This window comes from Oncorhynchus kisutch, linkage group LG10, assembly GCF_002021735.2.
Source record: "Oncorhynchus kisutch isolate 150728-3 linkage group LG10, Okis_V2, whole genome shotgun sequence".
Lineage (NCBI taxonomy): Eukaryota > Metazoa > Chordata > Actinopteri > Salmoniformes > Salmonidae > Oncorhynchus > Oncorhynchus kisutch.
Window position 1 is genome coordinate 43,985,671 of NC_034183.2, and position 18,344 is coordinate 44,004,014.

Consider the following 18,344-nt stretch of genomic DNA (forward strand, 5'->3'; position numbering starts at 1 on the left):
GCTTCTATCTCAAGGCCATCAGACTGTTAAACAGCCATCACTAGCACATTAGAGGCTGCTGCCTATAGGCATAGACTATAAATCACTCGCCACTTTAAGGAATGGAACACTAATCACTTTAATAATGTTTACATATCTTGCATTACTCATCTCATATGTACATACTGTATTCTATACTATTCTACGATATCTTAGTCCCTTAATGTTTACATATCTTGCATTACTCATCTGATATGTATATACTGTTTCCTATACTATTCCACTGTATCTTAGTCCGTTCCGCTCTGACATCGCTCGTCCATATGTATATAGTCTTAATTCATTCCTACTTAGATTTGTGTGTATTGGGTATATCTTGTATAACTTGTTAGAAATTACTTGTTATTACTGCACTGTCGGAGCTAGAAGCACAAGCATTCGCTACATCCGCAATAACATCTGCTTATCACGTGTATGTGATAGTTATAGTTAGTTTGTAGTTATACCCAGAATGCTTACAGACTACAAAATAATGAGCTCTCCACAAATGCATAAGGAGTAGGGTTTAAGGGGCAATTTTAGATTGAAGTTTGAAAAAATGATAAAATGCTAACATTTATTTTATTCAATATAAAGGTGTTGAAGTTTGAAGTTGAACACTGTTGTTTCTTTTTGTATATTCCCTTGTATAGAAACAATACTTTTTAGTAAAGTATCCCAAGTATATTGAGGTGACTATTTGCATCAGCTTTTTAAGTATAGTTGTGCGTATATATTTGAGTAGTAGGAACCCAATTTAAATACATTTTACTCACCTGAGTACCATAAGTAACCGAGCAAAAAACATTTGTAGATAAAACATAGAATATCAATTATGATACTGAGTAAATTCAGCAAATTAAACTTACAATATTAGTTCTGTAACTGATTACATTAAGTATATCAAACATATAACATTAGTTCTGGGACTTGAAGGACTTAAGCAGGTAAAAAGAAAAAGAAACTGTTCTGAACCTGATAAAATTAAGTTGAATGAAAGGAATTTTTGAGATCCAGTTAATTGTTTGCACTTATTATATTTGAGTTTGTAATGCACTCAAAGTTAAGTAAATTATACTTAAAAGATCCTCCTTGTTGGATTTACTTTGCTGATGCAAAAAGTTACCAAAATGCTTTTAAGTAGAAGGGGCACAATATTGTTGTGTGTGGTCTTGTACTGTACTTGTCTATTAATGTTATTTATTAAGTCATATTTGTGTGGACCCCAGGAAGAGTAGCTGCTGCTTTAGCAGTAGCTAATGGGGATCCTAATAAAAATACTAAGTACTAAATGAAGGCCTTAGTGTCTGTTGGTTCTCTTTTCTCTTCACGCAGGGCCGTTAGTGTCTTTTCATTTGCTGTAAATTATTCCATTAAGGTACAGGGTGTCACTAAGACCTGATAAGTGAGGGTGGGGGGAGGTAGTAGCTTGATCTGGAGTGAATCTCTTTGGATGGATTACATAAGGAAGTTGACGAGTGTTAATATTATGTCCCAAATTGCCTGACAATATCAGAATCTTATTCCCGGGGTACTTACCCTAGACCAGAATGCTACCACGCATTAGGTAGATGGGATAGCTCGCTGCCTTGTCCGCTTTCACTGGAAGTCTGCAAAGCCGCCCTCCTTCATGCAGTGTGTTAAGTAGGTGATGTCATTTCCACCTCTGGAGGAGGTTAGGTACACTGTGCATGGGTCCCGACAAAAGTTAGACTTAACCTTGTCCCCATTAATACAATACGTGGAGAGCCGGTCTTTTACTTAGTGTAACTTGCATGGTTTGGTAAGCAGTCATGTCTGTTCTAGTGGCCATTTCATCTAATAAGAATTTTTATTGAATTTTTATTTCCTTTGTTTTTGTTTCTATTACTGTTTGTTTCTGTTTTTCATTCCTATTTAACTTACTTTTATAGATTCTTTGGAGGTGGGTGGTTTGGGGGGAGGGAGGGAGGGGATGGACAGATGGATGGGAGAATGAGGGTTGGGGTTGTTCTGTTTTTGTTGTTATATCTGAAAATCTATAAGGTGAAAAAAATAAAAAATAATCATCTTTATCCCAAATACAGATAACTGCTAAAATAAAGGAAACACCATCATAAAGTGTCTTAATAGGGCGTTGGGCCACCACAAGCCGCCAGAACAACTTCAATGCACCCTGGCATAGATTCTACATTCAAATGTCTGGAACTCTATTGGAGGGATACGACACCACTCTACCACATGAAATTCCATAATTTGGTGTTTTGTTAATGATGGTGGAAAACGCTGTCCCAGACGCCGCCCCAGAATCTCTCATAAGTGTTGAATTGGGTTGAGATCTGGTGACTGACACACACACACACCCTTTAAACACCTTATGCTCTTATTACACCGGCCAAACCCTAACCCGGGTGACGCTGGGCCAATTGTGCGCCACCCTATGGGACTCCAAATCACGGCCGATTGTCATACAGCCTGGAAACAAACCAGGGTCTGTAGTTATCCCTCTGCATTGAGATGCAGTGCCAATCAAGTGTGTATTTGGGCATTTACCTGTAGATTGTGATTTGACTGTTTCACTACACTGCTTTCTGTAATGTGTACTATCTTCCAGTAGATGTCAGCACATTATTACTGTTAGCCAGTACACACAGCAAATGACAACTCAAGTTTGTGTGCATGTGTTCTACTCAGGGCCGGCTCTAACCTTATGGGGGTCCTAAGTGCGATTTGTTTGGTTGGGGGTGGGGGGGGGGGGGCTTTCCAAGAGGTGTTGAGTGTTCCAGAATGGTCCAATCTCCATCCTGATTTAAATCTGCAAAACAAAATCAAATGTTATCGCTTTTTAGATGTAATTTTAAGGAAGCAAAATGTGTAGACATTGTGTGTAGACATTCAATAGCACCTGTGTGTAGGTTACAGTATAATGTGTTGTGGGCTGTTGGGTCAGGAAGCTTACAGTGGCTGCTGATCTTAGATTCCCCCAAAGCACACTTCACTGTAAAGTAGCTCAGTGTCAAAGAGCACTGCCTGAGAGAGACCACTTTATCTGACATTCTATAGTGACACACATGTGTGTGTGCGCACGCACACACAAACACACACTAAAGGCTTTGGATTAGGTTACTTTATACAACTGTCTCATTGTAAATGCATGGGGAAGTTTGGAACTGTAGGATCATAGGTTAATCCTTTATTGTCTGTTCCCCAATACTATCACCTCTTGCTCTCTGCCATCTGATTACTCTAATAGCTCTATAATAAGCTCTAAATAAAGCTTTGTGATGGTGAATAATAGTGGTCTAATTCCCTTCACTATATGTATTTTCACTTCACCACATGGCTTTGTGTTTGTGCTTCTCTCAGAGGAAGCGGAGGTGTTGTAGTTGGCTGGTTCTCCTCTCTGCTCTGCTCTCTCAGTGGTTATAAGGCTGTGTTGTAAAGGCTGATATTGTTCTGACTAGAGGTCGACCGATTATGATTTTTCAAAGCCGATACCGATGCCGATTATTGGAGGGCCAGAAAAGCCGATACCGATTAACTTCTTAAGGTATAGGGGGCAGCATTTTCACTTTTGGATAAATAGCGTGTCCAATTTCAACTTCCTGCTACTCATGCCATCAATATAAGATATGCATATTATTAATAGATGTGGATAGAAAACACTCTGACGTTTCTAAAACTGTTTGAATCATGTCTGTGAGAATAACAGAACTTATGTAGCAGGCAAAACCCCGATGACTAACCGTTCAGAATTTGTATTTTTTTAGGTCTTTGTCTGTTCAATGAGGAGGTCTCATTGGGAAACGATATTTCTTAGGCACTTGTTTTCAGTTCCTACCGCTTGCACTGGATGTCACCAGTCTTTGGAATTTGGTTGAGGTTATTCCTCTGTGCAATGAAGAAGTACGGCCATCTTGGAAAAAGATAACGCTGTTGAGAGCAGGTCATTCACTAGGTCCCCCCGTGTGGTTCTGGGATTTTTGGAGTGGAGGACAGAGAAGCCTCTTAAAGAAGAAGTTACAGGTCTGTGAGAGCCAGAACTCTTGCTTGTTTGTAGGTGACCAAATACTTATTTTCCACCATAATTTGCAAATAAATTCATTAAAAATCCTATAATGTGATTTTCTGGATTTTTTTCCTCATTTTGTCTGTCATAGTTGAAGTGTACCTATGATGAAAATTACAGGCCTCTCTCATCTTTTTAAGTGGGAGAACTTGCACAATTGGTGGCTGACTAAATACTTTTTTGCCCCACTGTATATGGACGGAATTAATCGAACAAAAGGACCAATTGTGATGTTTATGGGACATATTGGAGTGCCAACAAAAGAAGCTCGTCAAAGGTAAGGCATGTTTTATTTCTGCGTATGGGGAACGCCTGATGGGTTGAAATATACTACTCTCTTTGTTTACTGTTGTGCTATCATCAGATAATAGCTTCTTATGGTTTCGCCAAAAATACTTTAAAAAAATCTGACATGTTGGCTGGATTCACAACCAGTGTAGCTTTAATTTAGTACATGTGTGATTTAATGAAAGTTAGATTTTAATATCATTTTATTTGAATTTGCCGCGCTGTATTTTCCCTGGCTTTTGGCCAAGTGGGACGCAAGCTTCCCCTATACCATAAGAAGTTAATCGGACGATTTAATTTTTTAAAATTTGTAATTGTAATGATTGCCATTGGGAGAAGGAGAAGAAGACCAAAGAGCAGCGTTGTACGTATTCATGATGATTTTAATAAAGATGAATACTGGAACAAAAACAACAAACTGACAAACAAACAGTTCTGCAAGGTGCAACAAAAACACTAAACAGAAAATAACTACCCACAAATCATAGTGGGAAAACAGGCTGCCTATGTATGGTTCTCAATCAGAGACAATGATAAACAGCTGCTTCTGATTGGGAACCATTCCAGGCCAAACACAGAAATACAAAAACATAGAACAGCACATAGATTGCCCACCCCAACTCACACCCTGAGACATAAAAAAGGAACTAAGGTCAGGACGTGACAGTAATAATGACAATTACAACAATACTGAATGAACACTTTTTTAAAGTTAATATAATACATAAATAAAATCAATTTAGCCTCAAATAAATAATGAAACATGTTCAATTTGGTTTAAATAATGCAAAAACAAAGTGTTGGAGAAGAAAGTAAAAGTGCAATATGTGCCATGTAAGAAAGCTAACGTTTAAGTTCCTTGCTCAGAACATGAGAACATATGAAAGCTGGTGGTTCCTTTTAACATGAGTCTTCAATATTCCCAGGTAAGAAGTTTTAGGTTGTAGTTATAGGAATTATAGGACTATTTCTCTCTATACGATTGTATATCATATACCTTTGACTATTGGATGTTCTTATAGGCACTTTAGTATTGCCAGTGTAATAGTATAGTTTCCATCCCCCTCCTCGCTCCTACCTGGGCTCGAACCAGGAACACATCGACAACAGCCACCCTCGAAGCAGCGGTACCCATGCAGAGCAAGGGGAACAACTACTCCAGAGCGAGTGACGTTTGAAACGTTATTAGCGCGCACCCGCTAACTAGCTAGCCATTTCACATCGGTTACACCAGCCTAATCTCGGGAGTTGATACTGTAAGCTTGAAGTCATAAACAGCACAATGCTTGAAGCATTGTAAAGAGCTGCTGGCAAAACGCACGAAAGTGCTGTTTCAAGCTGTTTTCAGATTTCAAAAAAGCTTTTCGGTGAAAGCATACCAAGCGTTTATGTAAGGACATCTCTCTCAGCAGACAAAACATTACAAACAGCTAGCAGCCAAGTAGATTGGTCACGAAAGTCAGAAAAGCAATAAAATGAATCGCTTACCTTTGAAGATCTTCGGATGTTTGCACTCACGAGACTCCCAGTTACACAATACATGTTCCTTTTGTTCCACAAAGATTATTTTTATATCCAAAATACCTCCATTTGGTTGGCGTGTTATGTTCAGAAATCCATAGGCTCGAGCGGTCACGACCGTGCAGACGAAAATTCCAAATAGTATCCGTAAAGTTCGTAGAAACACGTCAAACGTTTTTTTTTTTATAATCAATCCTCAGGTTGTTTTTAGAATATATAATCGATAATATTTCAACGGGACGATAGCTTCTTCAATAGGAGAGAGAGAAAATGTCTGCTCCACTCTGTTGGCGCATGCAAAACGCTGCTGGCACCCAGCCATCCAATGACGCAATGTGATCTTTCTCGCTCATTTTTCGAAATAAAAGCCTGAAACTATGTCTAAAGACTGTTCACAACATATGGAAGCCATAGGAAAAGGAATCTGGTTGATATCCCTTTAAATAGAGCGAAGGCAGGCAATGGAACAGAGAGCTTTCAGGAAAAACAGCATTCTGGGCCTGAGAAATAGGCAGTATCATTTGGGTACGTTTTTCATCCAAACATCAAAATACTGCCCCCTACACTCAACAGGTTAATATTGCCTGCCAACCTGAATTTCTTTTAGCTAAATATGCAAGTTTAAAAATATATACTTAAAAAAAAAATATTGTTTTATTTTTTAAGTTTACACCCTTTTTTCTCCCCAATTTCGTGGTATCCAATTGTTAGTAGTTACAATCTTGTCTCATCGCTACAACTCCCGTACCGGCTCGGGAGAGACGAAGGTCGAAAGCCATGCATCCTCCGAAACACAACCCAACCAAGCCGCACTGCTTCTTAACACAGTGCGCATCCAACCCTCCCTAACCTGGACGACGCTAGGCCGATTGTGCATCGCCCCATGGACCTCCCGGTCGCGGGCGGCTGGAACAGAACCTGGGCTCGAACCCAGAGTCTCTGGTGGCACAGCTAGCACTGCGATGCTGCGCCACCCGGGAGGCCCCCCCCAAAATAATATATACTTCTGTGTATTGATTTTAAGAAAGGCATTGATGTTTATGGTTAGGTACACTTTGGAGCAACGACAGTCCTTTTTCGCGAATGCGCACCGCATCGATTATATGCAGTGCAGGACACACTAGATAAACTAGTAATATCATCAACCATATGTAGTTATAACTTGTGATTATGATTGATTGATTGTTTTTTATAAGATAAGTTTAATGCTAGCTAGAAACTTACCTTGGCTTCTTACTGCATTCGCGTAACAGGCAGGCTCCTCGTGAGGCAGGTGGTTAGAGCATTGGACTAGTTAACCGTAAGGTTGCAAGATTGAATCCCTGAGCTGACAAGGTAAAAATCTGTCGTTCTGCCCCTGAACAAGGCAGTTAACCCACCGTTCCTAGGCCGTCATTGAAAATAAGAATGTGTTCTTAATTGACTTGCCAAGTTAAATATTTTTTGAAATCGGCGTCCAAAAATACTGATTTCTGATTGTTTTGAAAACTTGAAATCAGCCCTAATTGGCCATTCCGATTAATCGGTCGACCTCTAGTTCTGACTGTCAAGTAGCACCCACCAGCAACACTACTGTGCGTTTTAGACCCTGACTACAGTGTTAGTGTGTGTGTGCGCATGCATGCATGTGTGTGTGTGTGCTTGGAAATGAGTGTGTTCTTCCCCACCCTCTTGTAAGTCCAGCACTGTGGCCATAGAGTCCTCGGAGGGATTGAGTGCTGTGTTGTGTTGGTGTCTGTTGATTGGAGCCTTCTAGACTGTGCATTAGGGTGGGATGGGAACAAAAGACACAAGAGCAGATCAGAACAAGGTGGAGCCATTCACCAGGCTATTACCACATCATAAATTATTCATTTACATCATCATGTAAGTCAGTGATTCTCAACTGGGGGGTTGTGACGCCCATGGGGGTCTCGGGAGGATTTTATGGGGTCGCTGGACTTATTTTGAAAGGATACAGCTGCACTGCTTATTGTTGCTGACTTTACATGTGCAGTGCGTCCGCATTGGTGAAATTTCAGACTCCAAGGCTTTTCGCGCTTCACTCACTCACTGACCAATACAATATTCCCCCTTCACTGCCCATCATAGAATATCACAGGGTGGTAATGAGAGCAGGATTATATTTTAGAAAGCAGCGGAAGGTCTATAGTTCCTGAGAGGCTTGAATTTTGCTGTGGTCTCTGGGAGGTTAGAGAACCGTTGAAGATCCCATGATCCAGCTGGGAGTATGTTTGGAGAGCTGCTTCGTAGCTGTGAAGTCCTTGAAAAAACAAATGGAATGGTTGTCGTTAGTACCTAAGGATTTCTTATGTTTTGTATGGATTCTGTGAAGATATGAAAATATGATGAATTGTATGTGTGTATAATCAATTACTAGAGATTTGATAAAGTAATATTGGGAATATAATTACATACAATTTAAACCACCCATACGTAGCCATACGTAGGTTTTGAGTTGGTATCTTTAATGGAAAATTTTTATAAAGGTGAGGTTTAAGCAACCCTTCACTCATGCTGCCAAACATACCCTCGTAAAACTGACTATCCTAACGATTCTTGACTTCGGCGATGTCATTTATAAAATAGCCTCCAACACTCTACTTAGCAAATTGGATGTAGTCTATCACAGTGACATCCGTTTTGTCACCAGAGCCCCATATACTACCCACCATTGCGACCTGTATGCTCTCGTTGGCTGGCCTTCGCACATATTCGTCGCCAAACCCACTGGCTCCAGGTCATCTATAAGTCTTTGCTAGGTAAAGCGCCGCCTTATCTCAGCTCACTGATCCCCATAGCAACACCCACCCGTAGCACACACTCCAGCAGGTATATTTCACTGGTCATCCCCAAAGCCAACACCTCTTTTGCCGCCTTTCCTACCAGTTCTCAGCTGCCAATGACTGGAACGAATTGCAAAAATCGCTGAAGTTGGAGACATTCTTAACCTTGTTTGAAGTCAGTAGGTCACATGACCAAGGAGCTATTGACATTTTTAAGTTTGAAAAATTCATGTAAAAACGTGTGAGATGAAAATGGACAAACTAAAGGGTGTGCAATATAGATGGGTATTCAGTGGACATTCTGAACCTTGTTTGAAGTCAGTAGGTCACATGACCAATGAGCTATTGAAATGTTTAATTTTGAAAAATTAATGTAAAATTCAGTGAGATTAAAATGGACTAACTAAAGGATGTGCAATGTCTAGGCCCACTGAGTGGACATTCTGAAACGTGTTTGAAGTCAGTAGGTCACATGACCAATGAGCTATTGAAATGTTTAATTTTGAAAAATTTATGTAAAATTCAGTGACATTAAAATGGACTAACTAAAGGATGTGCAATGTCTAGGCCCACTGAGTGGACATTCTGAAACGTGTTTGAAGTCAGTAGGTCATATGACCAAAGAGCTTTCAAATTAAAAAATGTTAATAAATAGTTTAAAATAGTGTGAGATGTAAATCAACAAAAATAAATGTGTGCAATATGTGTCTATGCCATCGGGTTAGCCTCAACCAGTTTTGAAAGTTTTAGGAGTAATTGTTAAAGAGCAGGACAAGCCGAGCAGGACAACTTCCTGTGAAACTGGAGAGCGCGCAATTCAAATAAACAATCATAAAAATTATGGATATTAAACATTTAGGTACAAATACAGTATATCACAAAAGTGAGTACATCCCTCACATTTTTGTAAATATTTGAGTATATCTTTTCATGTGACAACACTGAAGAAAGGACACTTTGCTACAATATAAAGTAGTGAGTGTACAGCTTGTATAACAGTGTAAATTTGCTGTCCCCTCAATAACTCAACATACAGCCATTAATGTCTAAACCGCTGGCATTTACAGTAGCTATTAAAATGAAAACATGCCATGCGATTGTTTGAGGACGGCGCCCTGCATTATAATATTTTTCCACCAGCACAGGTTTTATAAATTCACAAATAGTGATTAAATATTACATTATTTCTTGCAAATCTAAAACTGATATTTCTTAATCATTTTGTTAGTTGCATGCCTGAAACCTTGAAAATAGACTGCTGACACCCTGTGGAAGCCATAGGAATTGCATGCTGGGAGCTAATTTTCAGTATGCCCTCATACTTGCCTTTGTAAGAGCATGGTCTCTCCAACAAAAAAAATCTGGTTGGTTTTTCTTTGGATTTTCTCCTACCATATCTATTGTGTTATATTCTCCTACATTTTAATTGTTTTCTTTCCAATGGCCAATGGTACCAATTACAGTGGGGCAAAAAAGTATTTAGTCAGCCACCAATTGTGCAAGTTCTCCCACTTAAAAAGATGAGAGAGGCCTGTAATTTTCATCATAGGTACACTTCAACTATGACAGACAAAATGAGAAAATAACCCAGAAAATCACATTGTAGGATTTTTTATGAATTTAACCCTTAGGAGCACGAGCCTCCTAAGCTTTGTATTGAAGTCAATGTAGTCAGAGGATGGGAAAATAGCTGTCCTCCCGCTATACCGTGGTGATACCCTAGAGGTGCTGTTGAGACTACTGTAGAACATTGCAAAACAGTGTGTTTTAATCAGGTTTTTGGTGATGTGAATATATTTTGTATAGTTTTATCTAAAAAGAATAACTTTTTAAATGTTTTTTTTTCTTCTTTTTTTTCTGAAATTCATTGAGTAGGATGGTCCTCCACTTCCTTCTCTGAGGCTTCCACTGACCAACCACACACAGACACCACACTCACTCACAGCAGTACATGGATAGGGGAGTGATCTAGAATGACTTCTCATTCACTCAGTCACTCGCCCACAGAGGGAGGGGAGATAAGAGGGAAAGGAAGTGGCAGGAGAGAAGAGAAGAAAAGGAGAGAAGAAAAGAGAGGGAATGAGAGGTCTTTGTTACACCCATTTCTCTTCCACTGGGTAATTCATAATTCAATGCTATGTAGGATAATACTGCATACTTTAAAATAATTATATATATTCAAGTCTTCACAATACAGCCATAGAAAGGCAATGATCAAAGTTCTGCTTGATGAACTTACATGCTAAATGTATGGAACTCTTGACTAATGTGTGGCTTTTTCACTAAACCATTTAGTACTCAACATTTTATAGATTTGTCAAAGTGAAGCATGTCCTCGATTATATGGAATTTTACAGCCAGGCATTACGCAACCTTGACAAACTTTCTGTCCATCCTATGCTTTCCTTCTGCATGTGGAAATAGACAAACTTCACAAGGGACACTTCTGCCGAGTAAGAAGATTATAAACCCTGTGAGGTACAGGAGAGGAAGTTGTGCTGAGATGGACTGAACTAACTCCTTCCTATTTTTCTGAGATGGTGGAAGATTTCTCTGAGATGTATCTCTTTGAGATGTTATTTCTCCTTCTCTCTCTCTAATTTTATATATCTTTCTCTCTATTTCTCTCTCTCTCTCCCTGGCTGTGTATCTGTGGTGGCATCAATGTGGCTCAGCACTCTGTGATCTAGATAGAAGCTGATTGGTTGACAGGCCCAGAGCAGTGATTGAGATCTCCCCATACCTGCTTCCTATCTTCTAGCACTGTCATCAGAAAGAGGAGGACTGTATACTGTGTATGTCTGTAATTTTTTTAAAGTGCTGAATACACACACACACACACACACACACACACACACACACACACACACACACACACACACACACACACACACACACACACACACACACACACACACACACACACACACACCTCTGAAGCTTTGCCTTGTAACTTTCATTTTCCCCTCACTCAATATCCAAACTTATACATACAAACAACAACTTACAGGATGCACACAAACAATGACTACAATGCATCTGCCTAGACCCGCATGCTCACACCCCCATCCCTAGTGCCAGCATTGTTGTTTTCCACTTTTTGCCCATGCTATTTCAGTAAGAAATCATTAGATTGTTCCATTGTGTTAATGATGCCTGATTCATTGATTTCCACGTTTTTAGTTTATGTTTTGTCATGACGTGGCCCTTTTTGGGTATAGCTAGTGGCTTCCCCCTCCCCCTCTCTCTCTCCTACACCCAGGTTCTGTTATCTCAGGTCATACATTCCTGGAGGAGACTCTCTCCCCCTGGCCATGCAGAAAGAGACACATAGAGAGAACAAAGGATTTCTAATTTGAACTCCAATATCACCAAAATAATTATTTGATACTCTATGTCCACTCATGAGAAGGTGGGAATGGTCTGTGGACACTTAAGGGACAGGGTATGATGAGTGTGTTTCCTTTGGTGACCTCAAAGGAAACAGGACAGGAAACACACATGACTATATCGCTGAATATGTACATTTCTCAATTAGGGGTTTGCATCTACATGTATAAAATGAATGAGTAAAGATAAAACTATTTGTGAAATGATGTTACATCATGGAAATGATCTGGCATCATGGAACAGCCCTTTTCTACTGTTACATATAAAAAACCCTCCTGAAGAAATCCTCTTCAGAACATGCTTACTTCGGTCAGCTAAGGGGGCAAAGGTTTGAGTAGAGACCAAAAAAACCTCAGTGTCTGCTAAGGTTACCATCGTTGTTGAATTCCTAACCATACCATGTGGAGCATTGGCTACACAGGTGGAAATGGTTAAACTCTGAGACTATCATTCCCGACAGAATAAGAGAAAATCTTTGATACTTATTACTAGTTTGCAGCTAGAAATTATGTCAACCTGGGATGTGAAGACCAACAACCACCGAAACAACTATTTTATGAGAACATTTCTGAATGATACTCTGGAGGATACATTCTAACCACCCAAGACTTCAGGGAAGCAGCGAGAGACACGCTCTGATGAACGGACTCTTCGCAGACTGCCGATTCCAACAGAGATCACGACGACACACTGGGCGTAAATATATATTGATTGTAGTTATTCCCGAATGAGTGAGCGTTCATGTGCAAAGGATTAGCATTTCAATGAATATAATGATCAACTGTGTAGTGACTCCTTTTGTCTTTCCCGCCCTTTTCAGTCCACACCCACTTCTCTTTTGTCCGCCAAGCCGTCATATTGGTTTAGCCCACTAGGTAACCTCCCCTATCATTTCCTTGTAATCATATCTACTGTGTTGTTTGTTTATGCATTTCTGTGATTATTTAGTTAGTTAGTAAATAAATGATTAAGACAAATGGTGTATGGATGATTCATAGTAAAGGCTGAGTTCGTGCAGTTAACCAACAATTTACGACGTTTGGAATAAGACTAACGTGAGGTAAAGAATAATTCATTCATTAGAAGACTAATTTATCAAATATTAAAATATCTGATGAGTTATATTAGGAAAATTATAACTTTGTAATCTGAAGATTTTCCTTGGTGCCCCGACTTCCTAGTTAATTACATTTACATGATTAGTTTAATCACATAATAATAATTACAGAGAATTTATTTGATAAAATAACAGTCTTCACTTTACTGATGCCAAAGACAGGACAGTTTTTTTCAAGATGAGTGATGAGAAGAGAATTGTCCAGCCCATTCGATATCACCCCCATATGGCTTGAAATATGCATTGAGATGGATTAAAAGTAAGTTTACATTATAATACTTCTAACAGCCAACGCTCTAGCTCCGCACACAACTTCTGGAGTTTATAGCATTCCCAGAAAGCGTGGATTATTGAGTCATTATTCGTTTTACAATAAAGACAAGACATACTGTTGTATTGTATGATTTGTGGATTTTTTTCTCTTGTATAATATATTCTATACATTAGTTTATCCTGGACTAAACATACATTTTTTTTACTGTAATTTCGTTAGTTATGCTCCAACTTTTCCTCCATCTTGTGCCAACCTTAGTCATTTTTAAGTATTTGTTCTAATAGTTAATATTTGTTTCTAAGAGATTGTGAGTTGGATATGCTCTCAACAAGGTTTTGTACAGTTGAAGTCGGAAGTTTACATACACTTAAGGTTGGAGTCATTAAAACTCGTTTTTCAACCACTCCACAAATTTCTTGTCAACAAACTATAGTTTTGGCAAGTCGGTTAGGACATCTACTTTGTGCATGACACAAGTCATTTTTCCAACAATTGTTTACAGACAGATTATTTCACTTACAATTCACTGTATCACAATTCCAGTGGGTCAGAAGTTTACATACACTAAGTTGACTGTGCCTTAAAACAGCTTGGAAAATTCCAGAAAATGAGGTCATGGCTTTAGAAACATCATGCTTTGGGGCTGTTTTTCTGCAAAGGGACCAGGACGACTGATCCATGTAAAGGAAAGTATGAATGGGGCCATGTATCGTGAGATTTTGAGTGAAAACCTCCTTCCATCAGCAAGGGCATTGAAGATGAAACGTGGCTGAGTCTTTCAGCATGACAATGATCCCAAACACACCGCCCGGGCAACGAAGGAGTGGCTTCGTAAGAAGCATTTCAAGGTGCTGGAGTGGCCTTGCCAGTCTCCAGATCTCAACCCCATACAAAATCTTTGGAGGGAGTTGAAAGTCGGTGTTGCCCAGCAACAGCCCCAAAACATCACTGCTCTGGAGGAGATCTGCATGGAGGAATGGGCCAAAATACCAGCAACAGTGTGTGGAAACCTTGTGAAGACTTACAGAAAACGTTTGACCTCTGTCATTGCCAACAAAGGGTATATAACAAAGTTTTGAGATAAACTTTTGTTATTGACCAAATACTTATTTTCCACCATAATTTGCAAATAAATTCATTAAAAAATCATTTTCTGGATTTTTTTTCTCATTTTGTCTGTCATAGTTGAAGTGTACCTATGATGAAAATTACAGGCCTCTCTCATCTTTTTGAGTGGGAGAACTTGCACAATTGGTGGCTGACTAAATACTTTTTTGCCCCACTGTACATGAAGCTAATCATTATACTAGATTTTGCACATGCTGACATTACATGTTTGGGTGCAAATCCCACCCTTGTAATCTAGGGGGTGAAATGTCTGAAAGCGGGAGATGGGATCCTAAGCTTAAACTTCTTTGGGACTTGGCGGCAGTATTGAGTAGCTTGGATGAATAAGGTGCCCAGGGTAAACTGCCTGCTACTCAGGCCCAGTTGCTAATATATGCATATTATAGATTTAGATAGAAAACACTCTGAAGTTTCTAAAACTGTTTGAATGATGTCTGTGAGTATAACAGAACTCATATGGCAGGCAAAAACCTGAGAAAAAAATCCAACCAGGAATTGGGAAATCTGAGGTTTGTAGTTTTCAAATCATTGCCTATCGAATATACAGTGTCTATGGGGTCATATTGCACTTCCTAAGGCTTCCACCAGATGTCAACAGTATTTAGAACGTTGTTTGAGGCTTCTACTGTGAAGTGGGGGCTAATGAGAGCTGAATGAGTCAGAGGTCTGGCAGAGTGGCATGAGGTGATCATGCGCGCTCACGTGAGAGTTAGCTGCATTCCATCCCATTTCTACAGACAAAGGAATTCTCCGGTTGAAACATTATTGAAGATTTATAATAAAAACATCCCAAAGATTGATTCTATACCTCATTTGACATGTTTCTATATACTGTAATATGACTTTTTGTCTGAACTTTCGCCTGGACTTGCCCACACGTTGTGAGTTTGGATTGTGTACTAAACACGCAAACAAAAAGGAGGTATTTGGACATAAATTATGGACTTTATCGAACAAATCCAACATTTATTTTCGAACTGGGATTCCTTGGAGTGCATTCTGATGAAGATCATCAAAGGTAAGTTAATATTTACAATGCTATTTCTGACCTCTGTTGACTCCACAACTTGGCGGGTATCTGTATGGCTTGTTTTTGTGTCCGAGCGCTGTACTCGGATTATTGTATGGTGTGCTTTTTCCGTAAAGTTTAAAAGAAAATCTGACACAGCGGTTGCAGGAGAAGTGGATCTAAAATTCCATGCATAACAGTTGTGTCTTTTATCAATGTTTATTTTGAGCATTTCTGTAAATTGATGTGGCTCTCTGCAAAATCACCGGATGTTTTGGATCTACTGAACATAACGGGCCAATGTAAACTTAGATTTTTGGATATAAATATGAACTTTATCGAACAAAACATACATGTATTGTGTAACATGAAGTCCTATGAGTGCCATCTGATGAAGATCCTCAAAGGTTAGTGATTCATTTTAACTCTATTTCTGCTTTTTATGACCCCTCTCTTTGGCTGGAAAAATGGCTGTGTTTTTCTGTGACAAGGTACTGACCTAACATAATCATATGGTGTGCTTTCGTCGTAAAACCTTTTTGAAATCGGACTGGAATTACAACAAGTTTATCTTTAAAATGGTGTAAAATACTTGTATGTTTGAGGAATTTTAATTATGGGATTTCTGTTGTTTTGAATTTGGCGCCCTGCAATATCCCAGAGAGATTAAAACATACTATTGCCAAGTTCAATGCCAGAAACCTTTCTCCAAGAGGGTCTGAGTGGCACTTGGAGGTGCCAATGTGAAAATGAAGAAGGTTTGCCTAAGACTGCCACAACAATTACATTGCCTATGCTAATTGTGTTTAAAATAGTTGGGCTATAAGAAATACGTTTTATTCAAATAGGGCTAGAGAAAGCAGAATGACAATATACTTCTCATTTCACCCATACAACAATATAGCTTATTTTTCAAGTACAGTATGTTTACAATATCGTAAACAATAGTCTTTACACGTTCCGAATGACATTTTATATATTCATACGGTTTAAGGGGGCACTTTTGTCATGATGACAAGGTGAAGATGCTCTACACAAATGGCATAACAGAATCGTTCAGATTGACCGAAGCACAGCATATAGCAACCATCTCATATAATTGAGGGATGGTCTCCATTCATATCTGGAAAAGGACAAAGTAGTAAAGGAGAAATGGATGCTGCTGCACCATTGCTTCTCTTCATAGTGGGAATCCAGTTGACATGAGTGTCTTGATAAGAGGTCAGCTGGTGAACCTACAGTAGTTCATAAACAAATGAAAAGCAAACCTGATGTTAGAATATCACTTCTTCAGGTCACCTATACCATCAGGGCTCTTAATTATTTGGTTCTGTTTAGTTCATTCAGGTGTCATATAAAGATTACATCTATTGCTGGTGTTGAACAACCAACACAGCAGGTTGTCATATGCCATCGAGACCTTTTTCCTATGCTGTAATGTCCATACATACATTTTCCCTGCTCTTATGAATAAAGTTATCATTTGGTTATCAATGATAATTAGTGTTTCCTGAAATGCACAAAACCTTATGAATATATGATAACCACTGGAGTTTTTGGGGAAAATACCTGGACATCACATTGTACCATTTGCGTCTCCCCTGCGTCTCCCCTTTCATGGTCATGGCTAGAAGCGATCCAGCTTTTGTCAAGTTAATGTCATATTTGACATTTCGTAGCAGATTAGGAGAATTTAGGCAGCAGGTTAGGATAATTAGGTTATGGTTAGGAAAATGGTTAGGGTTAGCTAAAATGCACAAAAATGACTTTTGACAATTTGACAAACGCTGGATACCTTTTAGCCAGGAATCCTTTTTCAAGGTCATTTTTATTGATCTGTTGTCAGTGTGAGTAGAGTAGGCCAAGGCTACCATCTTATTAAAAAGGATTCTGCTAATTTCTCCGGTCATATAAAGTGTAGGTAGAATTGCATGAAATGTTTATCTCACGCCACATTTTTCCAGTGCAAAGGAGACGTCCCTGATATAGCCTATAAACCTATGCCACCAAGCACTTACTAATAGCCTAAATTATCACTATCCAATCTACTCATAACATTAGGAATAGTATGATTACATTTGTCTGCAATTGTGATAGTAGAGGTGTGCAATCCTTTGTTATAAAGACTCATTTTGATGGTGAAATCATAGCTTCCCCAAAACTTTAAACTCACGCGACACATGCTAATTGCTAGACTACAAGCTATCTAGATAGGTAATTTTGGCTAACGTAGTGTTGTTATTAACACCTGGTTAACTTAAGAGCTAAACTAAACTCGAAATCGATCAGACTTGACTTACCAGTGATGAAATGATTGTCAAAATGATCACAAGAACAGTGAGCAAAAATCCCAGAACCGCACGGGGGGACCTAGTGAATGACCTGCAGAGAGCTGGGAACAAAGTAACAAAGCCTACCATCAGTAACACACTACGCCACACGGGACTCAAACCCTGCAGTGCCAGACCTGTCCCCCTTGTCACGACTCCGACCGAAGGACACTCCCCTTCCCGTTCGGGTGGCGCTCGGCGGTCGTCGACGCCGGCCTACTAGCTGCTACTGATTATTTCCTCCCCCTCCTTATGTGTTGATTGTGTGCACCTGTTTTGAGTTAGGTAGTAGATTGCTAGACTACAAGCTATCTAGATAGGTAATTTTGGCTAACGTAGTGTTGTTATTAACACCTGGTTAACTTAAGAGCTAAACTAAACTCGAAATCGATCAGACTTGACTTACCAGTGATGAAATGATCGTAGCAGACCCGT